General features: G+C 40.0%; 1 protein-coding gene across 1 annotated transcript in view; it reads left to right on the top strand.

Moving 5' to 3' along the window:
* LOC119916393 (urotensin-2 receptor) overlaps nt 1–12,296 on the top strand; it is a 54,457-nt gene that overhangs the window by 6,157 nt on the left and 36,004 nt on the right. The window lies entirely within an intron of this gene.

Below are 12,296 nucleotides of genomic sequence, written 5' to 3'. Positions count from 1 at the left end.
ACTAAGTCCAGATTGACACAGCAGGATATCATCGCTGAGTGTTTGCCTTTTCCCCCATAACCTCTCTAATGAAACCAAACTATTTTATATCTCAAAATAGTCAATGGTTCATCTCACAAGAGAAAAAAAAGAAGGAAAAATCCAGTATTTACAATCCTGTTCATAACTTCTGCACTCAGCTAAAATATTGGTAGTGCTTTATCCCTTGATTACTTGGTGGTGTGTGCCCAGGCTGCCTGCAGAGAAAGGCAGTAGCAGTGAATCATATATTACTACTCTCTGCCTTGGAATACAATGTGCTGAGTGACACTATAATTCACAAGGTTAGAGAACACGGCTCCATATTTGTGCCTGCACACACAGAGACACCCGCATGCACAGTATCAGCCCCACCAAACTCAGTCAAAGACTCTGAATGTGCACATGTTTAATGACCTACTTAGCAACGTGTTGTTACAGCAATGTAATTTTTTCACTAACAAGTAGTGGGATTATAATTTGAAATTCAGCAAGTAAATTACAGTTACTTATTCCAGTAACGCTCCATCACTTTGACATTTTGGGGTTGGCAGTTTTGCTATCTTACTGGGAAGTTGATGGAAGATTGATAATATTTTTCTTGTCTGTTTGTTCAGTTAACAGATGTGTTAGCTTAGTCCAGGTGCTGGTGGTTGGGGAGGAAGCTAATTTGGCAAAAGAGGAGAAAGTTTTTGGTTTAGAGTTGGGCTTCCCTGTAAAGATGGGACTTCTTCAGAGCTGGGTGAAGTCAACGGCTAACATTAAGGTGTTGATGGACAGGCCAGCTGCTTTTTAAGTCACAATGTTTCATTTTCTGCTCTGTTTTCCACATGTTTATACACAACAGATGTGATGTGTGGTCATGGAATGTCAGTCCACAAAGGAGGAAGTTGAGGGTTTTTTTTAGCAGCTTTGCCTTTGACGGAGTAAATTTATGTAGCAGTAATGTAATTAATTATCTTTGCGTAATGAGTAAAGTATTTTTTTTACCTTTTCTGCTGATTTTCTGAAATGACATTAGTCACATATAAAATAAATGTGCAGACTGCAGAGACACACAGAGGCACTGTTTAGCCCATTCTGTCTTTTAAGCTATCACAATTTAATTTACCAAAAATAATATACAGTACAAGCTTTTTATTATACAGTGGAAATCTCTTATAGTGATCACATCCGCCTGGGTCAAATAGATCACTATAAGCGGATGATTATTATAACCAGTTGTTTTTCTTTTTCTTTCTTTCTCATGCAGATTATCACCTAAATCACATTTGTATATTTATTAAATTAATAAAAAGTAATGAACAGTATTGTGCTGTTTACGAATACAGTAGCATTAGTAGTGAAATAGGCTACTAAGCCTCAGCTTGGTGCTGGTTTCACTGCATTTCTACATTTTTAGCAGCCTGAAAACAAACTAACAAACATATTGTAAAATATTCTGAAGTTGTCATGTATGAAAAGACCCAAAATGAACACTTTGAGCGGACTACTTGATTAAAAGCCAATGGTTTAAACAGCATTTTTATAGGAATGATTATGTCCCAAGCTTTTTGATCCATATGAGGGATTGATCGCTGTAACTGTGATCAATATAAGTGGTTTCCATTGTAATAACATAAAACTGATTTTACAGCTGTCACAAACATAACGACTCACTAGTTAGAAAATCCTCGGACTTGCATTTAAAGTGAGGGACATGAGGGGCAAAACAAGGAAACCGTTTTATCATACAGAGAGTGTGGATCAATTTTATATTGTCCTACTGTGGAATCACAGCGGTTAAATGACCTGAGGAGACAACTGCAAAGATAAGACTGGATTCTGTGAGCATGAAGCTTTAATATAATTTGCTTTCTCTGCAAAAATGTAATATCTCTGTATGATAGATAAATCTTTTGCTGACTAATAAAGACCAGGCACAATCATATCTATTTCCACAGTGACATTCACTATTTATTTCTTTATTACTGGATAGCGGCAGCCTCTCCTACCTTCCCCAATGGCTTTACACTTGGCTCTGTTGAATTTTGGTGATTGTGGAACAATGGTGCATACAAAGGCCTCAGGGAGGCCTGTTTTTTTTTACCACAGCACTTCTGGAAAATCAGTTTTGGAATAAATGAGCTATTGGAAAACCCAATGGGTCATGAAAACGGAATCGTCTGTTTTACTTTTGGCCTTCCCTTTTAAAATTAATTAACACTTACCTTACCTAATACCTTTCTTTTTATTGTGTTCCACACACGTCTTTCATTGCCCTAAGTGGATTTTTGTGAAAGAGCCCCTTGACAATGCATCAGTGCTGGCTAATACTTTTTTGTGCTAAATCCTGAAGTGACCCATAAATGTTTCCTCAATAAAAAGTTGCAGGCTAATCTCATGAATCCACATGATGACAGCTGCCTGGCAGGCTATGGAAGTGCCATAACTGCTAATGCATGATGATAGAATTGCATGTTTACTGCAACACAGGCCAAAACAGGAAGCAGCCAGTAGATGGAGGAAATGGTAGGAACCAGGCATTTCCAGTGGTTTTATAGGGCAGTGGTTTGATATTTACCAGAGCAGCAAGGACACGTGGACTCTCCCCTTCGACAAGCTTAGTAATCTATACATATTAAGGATGAATATTCACACATGGGTCTGAGAATGTGTGTTTTGTTAGTTTCCCAGGAATTTCAGGGCATGCAGATATTTGTTTAGCTGCTTTGGTATTGCCTGTTCCCATCCATGGAAACCTTGGTATAAGTTATTTACAAAATAAAAACTCACAACAACAGTCTCTGGATAAAAGCCCTAGTCTGGGCTAATATGCATGGTAACACACATACATATAAAGTACATTGACATAATCTGTGCCTGTAATAATGAATAACTCCTTCTGAATGTAGCATTCACCAAAAAGTAATATGTTTCACATTTTCATTGTCGCAGTGACATGTCTAAATGCTTGCCCTTTTCCTCCCAGATAAGAGGAGGAAATTAGTCATCAGAGGAAAGCAAAGATTTTCAAGTAATATTTCTCTGTCAGAAACAAAAAAACTGCTACCATAAAACAACTTGTACATACACATATATATTATTCATTAAGTATTGTCTTTCAGTGATTTTATAGGAATAAATTTTGACTGTGCTCTCACAAAAATCCTTTGGAGTCTGTGGGCTTCTAAGACAAGAAAGAGATAAAGGGGAGACAGAGACCTTTTCTGGTTTCCTTATATAGACTCCATTGATCAGTCATGACTCATAAATCGCCACAGATACAGTAGGCCTACCAAGTACACAAAACAACATTGTCTGCCGATATTGAGTCTTATCCCATATTTACTCAAATGCTGATTTCATATCTGACACGTTAAAATAAAAGGTGCAAGTTCTAAATATAATCTTTTTTTTGGAATCTTCTAAATTCAATTAATGAAGTCCTGAGAACATATATAAAACCGTTAAAAATTAAAATTTCTCAAACTTAACCCTCCCCGGCTTAAAGTGCCCAATATCCTAATACTCTCAAAACTAATGCAATGATCTGCTAATGACCAGCTGGGAGCGACTCCGGTGGTTGCGAAAATAAGTGAGGTTCTATTGGAAATAATGACAAAATGGCCCAACACTTGATTTATTACCTCAGTAAGTCACTACCATGGCAACATGTCAATCAGGCTAGAGTGACTCGTATCCACTGCACTGTGCAAATTTAACCAGCACCGCTGACAAAGCTTATTAGGAGTCGGGTGTTTTTTTCCGGTAAGTAAATTTTGTTTTAAGCCTGTTTTTCACTAGCCAAAGTTAGCATTCGGGTTTAAAACCACAGTTAACGTGAATTATTAATGTGCCTTGCTAACCAAACTAGCTAGCACCATTGCCTCATCAAAATATCAGTAATCTGGACCAAATAGGCTACCAGCAAATTCCCATCACCCTCAGCTGCAAAATAAATGTTAGCATGCCAACATGCTAAACTGGTAAAGTGGTGAACATGGTGATATTAAACCTGCTAAACATAAGCATGTTTACATTGTCATGTGAGCACGTTAGCATGCTGAAGTTAGCATTTAGCTCAAAGCAACGCTGAAGGACAGCATCACTGAACTTCTATGGTTGGAATCATCCATCCATCCATCCATCTATTCCGCTTATCCGGGATCGGGTCGCGGGGTGGTTGGAATCATAATATAGTTAAATAGGTGCCAAAGACGTATGCGTGTTTGGTTGTTGGCACCAAGCAAATCAAATTACACAGCGTTGTATATGTTAATAGCATCTACATGTAGCTATTAGAGTTGGCCATGAAATAATCATTCTTTCACAGAGTAGAAATGCTCCATCTTTAATTAGAATTGCTTTAATCCCATGTTTAGAGCCGCACACGTCAGCCCAACTCTAAAGCCATCCTCATCTGTCACAGGCCGTGCCAGAGCGTGTTATAGAATTATTGATAGAGGACTCATTAACTTAGTTATCATCTTATAGCCTTGTTCCCATAGAGCTTCAGTCTCAGCTGCCAAAATAGCACAGGGTTTTCTGGCAGAATCAAGCAGAAGTCACCTCTGTAAAGGTCATCCAGAAACACACACTAACACTCTTTTTCTTACACTCATGATGGTGAAAGGACTATTGATCCTCCTAGCAATATATCTGAAAGCTGCATTGCATTGACTTAGCTCATTTTGGGAAAGGGAAATGGGAAGTACTTCGCTCATCATAGATGATAGGAAACTTTGCCTGTAATAAATATAGGCTATATAGTCGGGAAAAGTCCCCAATGTGATCAATAAGTGCCTTGAATCACCCTCCACTGCTGTTCGCCAAGATTATACTGGGATTGATTGAATATCCCCTTATCATAGCAGGGTTCACATTAAAGCTTCCAACCTTCATTTATAAAGGTCTCAAGCTGATGAAACATGGGCTTCTTTGATGATTTGATGCACGTAAATGTATTACATGTGCTTTTCCCCCCTGGGTCACACTCCTTTATTCTCATTAGATTAGAGCACCATTTCAGCACTTCTAAGGAGACTCTTGCATCATGTTTTTGTTCTTTCCCAGATTCCAGTCAGACATCTCATGTGACTTGGGTATGACTGATAGTTTGTGCAGAGTATAGCAAAGTAAGTAGGCAGAAAGTGATGATAATAAACTCCAGTAGTTGACAGCAAGTGACAGCTTTTTATTTTCAGTTTTCAGTATTTGTGCTCTGAGCCCTTCAGTCTTTCTATTTGTGTTTGAAAAGAGCAGCACTTTTCACATTTAAATAATAGGCAAGATGTCATTGGTATAAAACTCACAGACAGCCATTCTCAGCATTATTATATGGTTTATGCAGCATGTAGGCCTACCTGTTCAGGGTATGAATTATATACATTCCGTTTCCAATTGCAATCTGTGGCCCAGTTCAGATCCAGAAGAATCAATTATCTCAGTAGCTTTTGAATACCCAGCATGACCAGAGTAGCACGGCTGTGGAGTGGGAATAGGGGCAAAATTTGTTGTTAGACCATCTTGTCCCCTCTGACTTGGAGGATTGGACGCATGCTCGCACCCCTGTTCAACACCAGAGACCGAGAGACGACAGCGGCAGAGCGCGGGACTAGAGTAGACTTCTTCTTCTGGCTTTCCGTCAGACTAGATGCCTTACGGCATATTGCTGCCTCTCACAGTTCATTCTCAGTATCGTTTCATGGCATCACCATTTTCAGAGGGGTAATCCTGTTGCAGATATAGTCCATGACTGCTTCCACTATCGTCGATTGGTTCTCAGGAGGATTCAAAATGTCTCTCAATGTCACTGTCTGTTTTCCAGCTCCTGATAGCGTAAAGTAGATCCCTTTTCCTTTTGTACTGCTGACATTCCATAAACACATGTTTAACAGTCTGTTGTTGATTGCAGGTTCTACAGAGTCCATCCTCATGTTTGCCCATCTTTGCCAGATCCCATGCAAGTCCACAGTGTCCCAGTCTTAGTCTTGTCATGTTTACAGAATGTCATCTGGTTTTTCCCAAGTAAAACTGCTCTGTCTTGTTTCATTTTCCCACTCCCTCTGCCACACTGCTGTAACGTGTTCCTTAATGACAGTCTGACATTCAGAAACCCCAATACAAACTGCTAGATCAATGTCACTTTTCAAAGCCATTTTTGCTGCCCTGTCTGCCATGCACAGTGGACTGAACTGTCGCCTAAGGTAAAAACTCTTTCATTCTGTTGCTCCTTTGAGTGAAGTGGACAAATAGTTTAAGTATCGTCACTCTCAAGCATCGCAACAGGCCTGCAACGAGGTCTGGGGTTTTATTTTATTTTTATATGCCGGCTTGTGTGTGTGCGTGTGCATGCTCGGTGAGTGTGGGCCCACTGAGTTAACATTAGAGTTGAATTTGAACTGAAGGTAATTGAAAAATTGTTATAGTGTGTTTACACCAGTAAAAGGGGATTAATATAATTGCGTTACCCTGGTATTCAAGAAACGGGATATTCCAAAGAGACTGAAAATACATTTATTTTATTGTTTATGTTAAAATTGCCAAAGTAAAATGGGGATTTATTATTTCTAAACTAACCCTGGTGTGTTGCATTGTTATTACCTTTACCAAAGGTATATTCAACACATAAGGTAAATGTCTGTGTTTTGTTGACAAGGTGGTACATTTATTAGTTACTAGTTGCTAGCCTAGTGACAGTGGTGTTGCAAATCATTTTGAGATAAATATAGAAACCCAAGACAATTAAAAGTGTATAGAGACCGAAGATAAAAAGAACCTTATTTTAAGTATTCACTTAGTTTGATTTAAGAACTCAGGGCCCCACCATGCTTAAGACAGGGAAAGGTGGGCTACATGGCTATAAAGTAAAGTATAGCTGAGCACGATGGGAATGTTATTAGTTTTGCTGCTCTCTTGATGCGGGAATTGTCGTAGTTGATATTGTACTTTGATGGTGCAAATTCGTGACATTTAATCAAGTTACACAAATTTGCACACAGAAAGCCTATACTTTTCGGGATCGCTGGGGGCTCAGGGGTTGGGCAGTTCCCTGCTTTGCCCTGTTGGTGATCAAGCCCTGGTGATATGATATCAATCAGAAAGATAAGGAGTCTGTATAAGCCCAACTTACTGTACCCAGACATACTGAACCTTAATGGAAAAACCTACTGCCACATGACAGCATGAGTAGCTACAGAATGGCACACCAATGCTGAGGGGAAAAAATATCAGACCTTCGGCTGAAGTGATACCGAACCATTTCTTTAGTACTTTCAACCCTGGCTCTCATGTTCCATGTAAATTGCCATCATGGCCTTAAGCAAGGAAGCTTGTATGAGGGTGTAGAGCTTCTGGGTTTGGACTAAGGCAAAATGAAGGCAAACACAAATTAGGGTGAGGAGAGGGAAGATGGAGAGGGTGAGAGTATGGTGTACGTTTTAACAGAAAGATGAGGACAGGTGAGTGTGCTCTGCAGTCACGATAAAGAAGGATGTAAAAGGAATGGAGGAGTCAAAAAATAGATTCAGTGATAGGACAAGAAAGTAAAAAACAGAAAAGCTGGCATGCTATAGATAGATGATCTGGAGACGCTTTTTGAGTGATGAAGCTAAAGAGAACATGGATTAGGACTGTGTAAAAGTATTCATTTGTGTATTGAGCGATCTGACTGACCCAGGACAGCTGTGTGTGTTAATAGTCCTCAGGTCTTCGGCTGCACACATGCTTGTAAATACTTATCCTCTGACCCTAGACAAAAGTGTATGGCATCCCAGCTGGTTGGTGTAGGGGGGGCAACCCTTACACAACCAACACGGAGACATTAAAAATCAGCCCTGAGCTCATTTGTGTTAATCCGTGTCTACTGGTCTTGAACACCTCCAAATCTTTCAGGTGGCTTTTGTTGTCATCTTCTCCTCTTGCTGTCTTCCTTTGTGCTCCTGATCTAATATCTGGATATGGTGATGAAATTTTTGTGTATTTTCGCAGAAAAAGAGGATGATATAGCTCAGCAGGAGGTGTTACAGTTGCATTTTAATGGCCTTTTTGCTTTCCTTTGCATTCTTTCACCTCTAAACAGAATTTGTGAGTTGAATTGTGAAGATTCTTGCTGCAGCGGCGTCAGTCAATATGAGCTATTATTGCAGCTCATAACAGCAGTAAATGGAACTGCAGAGCCATCAATTTTCCATGTACAGGCCTGCATCCTGGGATGGATGCTGACCTTGTAAAATGAGTGATGTACCTTTTAAAACAGGTGAATCCCATTGATTGGGCAGTAGTGCCAACCCCTGACAGTAAACACTTGTGACCAAACAGAAGGTTGGTACTGGATGATTCTCCAAAGCCCCAGATAAAGAGAATATTAGTTTAACATCACGTGACTAAAACTCTTTGGTCAAGATTAAAGAAAGATTGAGGATGGTAAAGTTAACTTAAAGGTTATATGTATGCAATTAAAGCTAGGAAAGTTAACTTAGATAAACCAGCTAGAGAGCCAAACACAAACAATTTTAAGTAGTTAAAAGGGGCGACATTACTCAAGACAATAGCACTTACAAAAATCAAGGATTTTTTGTATGTTTAATACATTTTTGATCTTACTAAAGCCTCAAATAGACTCTGGAACGGACACATACACGGAGAGCTATGGACACCACAGACACAGTTTATACTGCTTTCTGGAGTCAGCTTGGCAGATGTCCGCACAGAGCTTACATGTACTCCCTCTTTTTTCGCCACGTGGACCCTAGCAGTCCCTCACGTACTCGCACACGCAGAAAGTATAATCCTTGCTGAAGGCACATGGTGTCCCATCAACAGTCTTACATCCCTGGAACTGGCATTTTCCTTAGCTGTTCACATACAGATATTTACTATGTATTGAAAGCCTGTAGATAAGCAGGTAAACAAAAAACAATTACAAATTGTGCCATGCTACATAAACAGCACACCACTTCCTGTATTAGCAATAAACAGAACTGTTTTCGAAGTCGTACATTTTTTACTATATAGTGCATTGTATTAACTTTCTGCCATTTGATTTGTGAGACCAAATGAGGGTCACTGGCAAGGTGACATAAAAGGTAAACAGTCAGATTTATTGTTAATGTCAGAATGTGCAAGTGAGGTCTCCTGATCGAGGCAAAGGGAGTCTGAAGACTGAAGACTCTGAATGGTGTAGGCAGGACGAACCCTCCAGCAGGGGAAAAAACCGAGGCAAAAGCAAACACAATGTCAGGCAACATGTCAAGAAGTAAAAAATACTATGCAGCACTGGAGATGGTCTGGTACAGAATGAAGAGGATAAATATATAATAAATATAGGGTGTTCATCGCTGGATGAGACTAGACAACATGCACACACACAAAGAAAACAGAAAGGAGACTGACAATGAAACACAGGGCTGGGAAAAAACACAAGAAAACGAGGAGGTGGAGCAGCCATGTTTAAAATTCTCTAAACTGAACAAATATAGTTGTGTCAATAACGTATACACTACCTTCAGGATTTTTCCAAGGTCTGACACTGTAGGCCCTCTTTAACTCTTCCACAGTCCTCCTGGAGAGGTACGCCTCTTTAAAAACAAACTATTGAGTGTTGAGTGTTATGGGGGGAATAGTGAAAGGGGGAATTGTATTTCAGCCTTTTTCATGGCAGACATGATTTGGCATAGCAGAAGAAGTGCAGGTGTAACTAATAACATTAATGGTGGCTCCATGCCATTTAATTGTTCCTCTAAGCCGCAGCAGGGCCCTGGAATTTTCACACCTGAATACAACTATTATTAATGTTGTTGGTTACACCTGCTGTGACTTGGAAAAAGGCTTGTGTTGTTTTTTGAAAGTAAATCAGGATCATACAGCAGGAGGAATTCCAAGGGGACTTGGCTACCTGTCCATGAGATATCACACGGTTGGCACAGGACCAAGATTTGGAAGTTTCACCAAGATCATGTCAAAATGGATGCATTATTTATCACGGAAAAGGATTCTTCTGAATTAAGTGCATTGTTCTAGAAAGGCCTCCCCAAGGCCAGGCGGGGTTAAGACCTGACACCCTCATCCCTCAGCAGACTTTCCTGGCTGCAGGAGCATGTTTGATCATGAGACCTTGAAGGCTTTAAATGAGCGGGATGCATTATTTAAACCATCCTGGAACAGTGCTCCGTGTTTGCTTCAGCAGACTCCACTGAATTCTTTTCACCCACTGCTGGGCCTGTTTAGAATCACTTTTAACTGTTTGTCTGTTTACAATCAGCCCATGTCTGTATCTCTCTTTTGGTTCAGCTGCTTGTCCAAACACAGAAAATCAGTCAGGCTCATTGAAGGACAGGTTGAACACAGATACCAAGAAGCATGTTTGAGTTCTTGTCCCATCACCAGTGGACGATTAAACTGGTATCCATGGGAACAAAGAGACCTTCCATTACAGTAAACCAAGATGTATTTGCATTTGTTTGTGTGTGCCTGTTTGCTGAGGCACCCACACTCTAAACAGGCTAATCTGGTGCAATAAATCACAGGCATCTAGCGGCCATAAAAAGCTGATAGAATCAATAGGATGTCTTGATGTGTGCTCACAGAACAGCCTGTGAGCGTAATCTAACTCTAGAGCTTTCTCTCTTTCCTGACCGCTCACCCTATGTGGCCAAAAGTAGGTAGACACCCAAAGCACACTTTGCTCTTGCTTCAGCAAAGATGAGCAAGTCCTGATGACTTTCCCAGTTTACCCCATAGCAGAAATAAGCCGACTTATATTAAATCCACTTTAAACTCAGTGTAATTAAATGCGTTTGTCAGTGTCATGTCATCATCTAGTTTCACGTTCAGAACTGTTTCAGAACTTGCTGAAGAAAGACCAACCATAAATAGCATGAAAATAGGGTTTGAATTTGTCATCTTAAGGATGCTTCATTCACAAGTTACTTGTATGTAGCCAATAAAGCTGATTCTGATTCTGATTATTATCCAACTGGCGGTTTGATCCATACTTCAAATTAAGTCATTAACATATATTTCCCAGCATGCATTGTATTTTGGTTGAAATTGTCCAGAAATTTCTTTCTACTAATTTGTCATGATGGAAACTTACATCATATCGTTTCTCATATGAGTTGCTGGGTGTTTTGATAAAAACAAAAACAACAATACAAATGATGGTGATGAGTATCCACTTCTGCCATACAAAGGGGTTGGACGGGGTTGAGGTCAGGGCTGTCAGCAGGCCAGTCAAGTTCTACCACACCAAACAGGGAAAACACATTTGTGGACCTGCCATGTGGAGACACTAAAGGGCCTTCTGAGAATTGTTGCCACACAGATGGAAGCACCCAATCGATGTCTAAAATATCATACTATGCTGTAGCAGTAAGATGTTTCATCATGAAAACCATGAGAGACAGCCCTACATTAGAACCAAACCATATAGTGCGTTTAGAAGTGAAAAAGAAAGTAAATGTTCAAAGTTATTGAACTTCCATTGCATCACAAAACTGGCTCCTGGTTCAGTTTTTTATACTGGCATTTTGCTCACAAAGCTGTTGCAATGGCTGATTTCTCGTGAGATCATTCCCAAACTGTTGTTGAGGGTTCTCGGTTTAATGGATGTGGAAATATAAACCTGAAAGCACTTCTATGAATTATTAGTTAAAACGGCGACTCCGTCGGAATCAATTCCTCAAAGGCATCAGCCCAAGGATTGGTACGTGATGTCACTGTGATACGAAAGTGCTTCAGTCGGCTAAAGTTATACAGTCTATGTTGGCTACATATACAGGTCAGTGGATGGTGGTGGAGTCACTTACTTATCTTTAGCCTTTGTATTTCAGACTTGAGCTTAGGCTTCAAAAATGTAGCTTGTGTGGACACTACCACACTATAAATAAAAGAGCTTCGCTACTGAAAGGTATTTGATTCAGAAAACAGCAAAGCAAAGCTAGAGACCACCACGGTACTGAGAAATGTAGTTAAACTAGCAGCAGCGCTACTTGTAGCGACGCTACTGCCCAACACCGACTGCATTTACTGATGTCAAAAAATATACCAATTAAAGACTTCCAATATATGACCCTCCACGGTGTTATTAATGTTTTATTAGGACCCTCACCTTGAATTGCAATACTACCCTCCTTTCTGCCCCCAGTTACCCCACCTGCTCTCTTCCTGTCCACTTTTTGTATTGTTTAGCATTTTTTGCTTCTATCTCTGTCCTTTAACACCATTCCCTTATTGACCTCCTTCACATGATGCAGCTATCTAGCATTTTTGACTGCTGTAATCCTCCACTTTAGTGA

Source organism: Micropterus salmoides, unplaced genomic scaffold (genome assembly GCF_014851395.1).
Source record: "Micropterus salmoides isolate LMB-PRFRI ecotype aquatic unplaced genomic scaffold, ASM1485139v1 Ms_hic_scaffold_21, whole genome shotgun sequence".
Classification (NCBI taxonomy): domain Eukaryota; kingdom Metazoa; phylum Chordata; class Actinopteri; order Centrarchiformes; family Centrarchidae; genus Micropterus; species Micropterus salmoides.
This window is presented reverse-complemented; position numbering and strand designations above follow the sequence as displayed.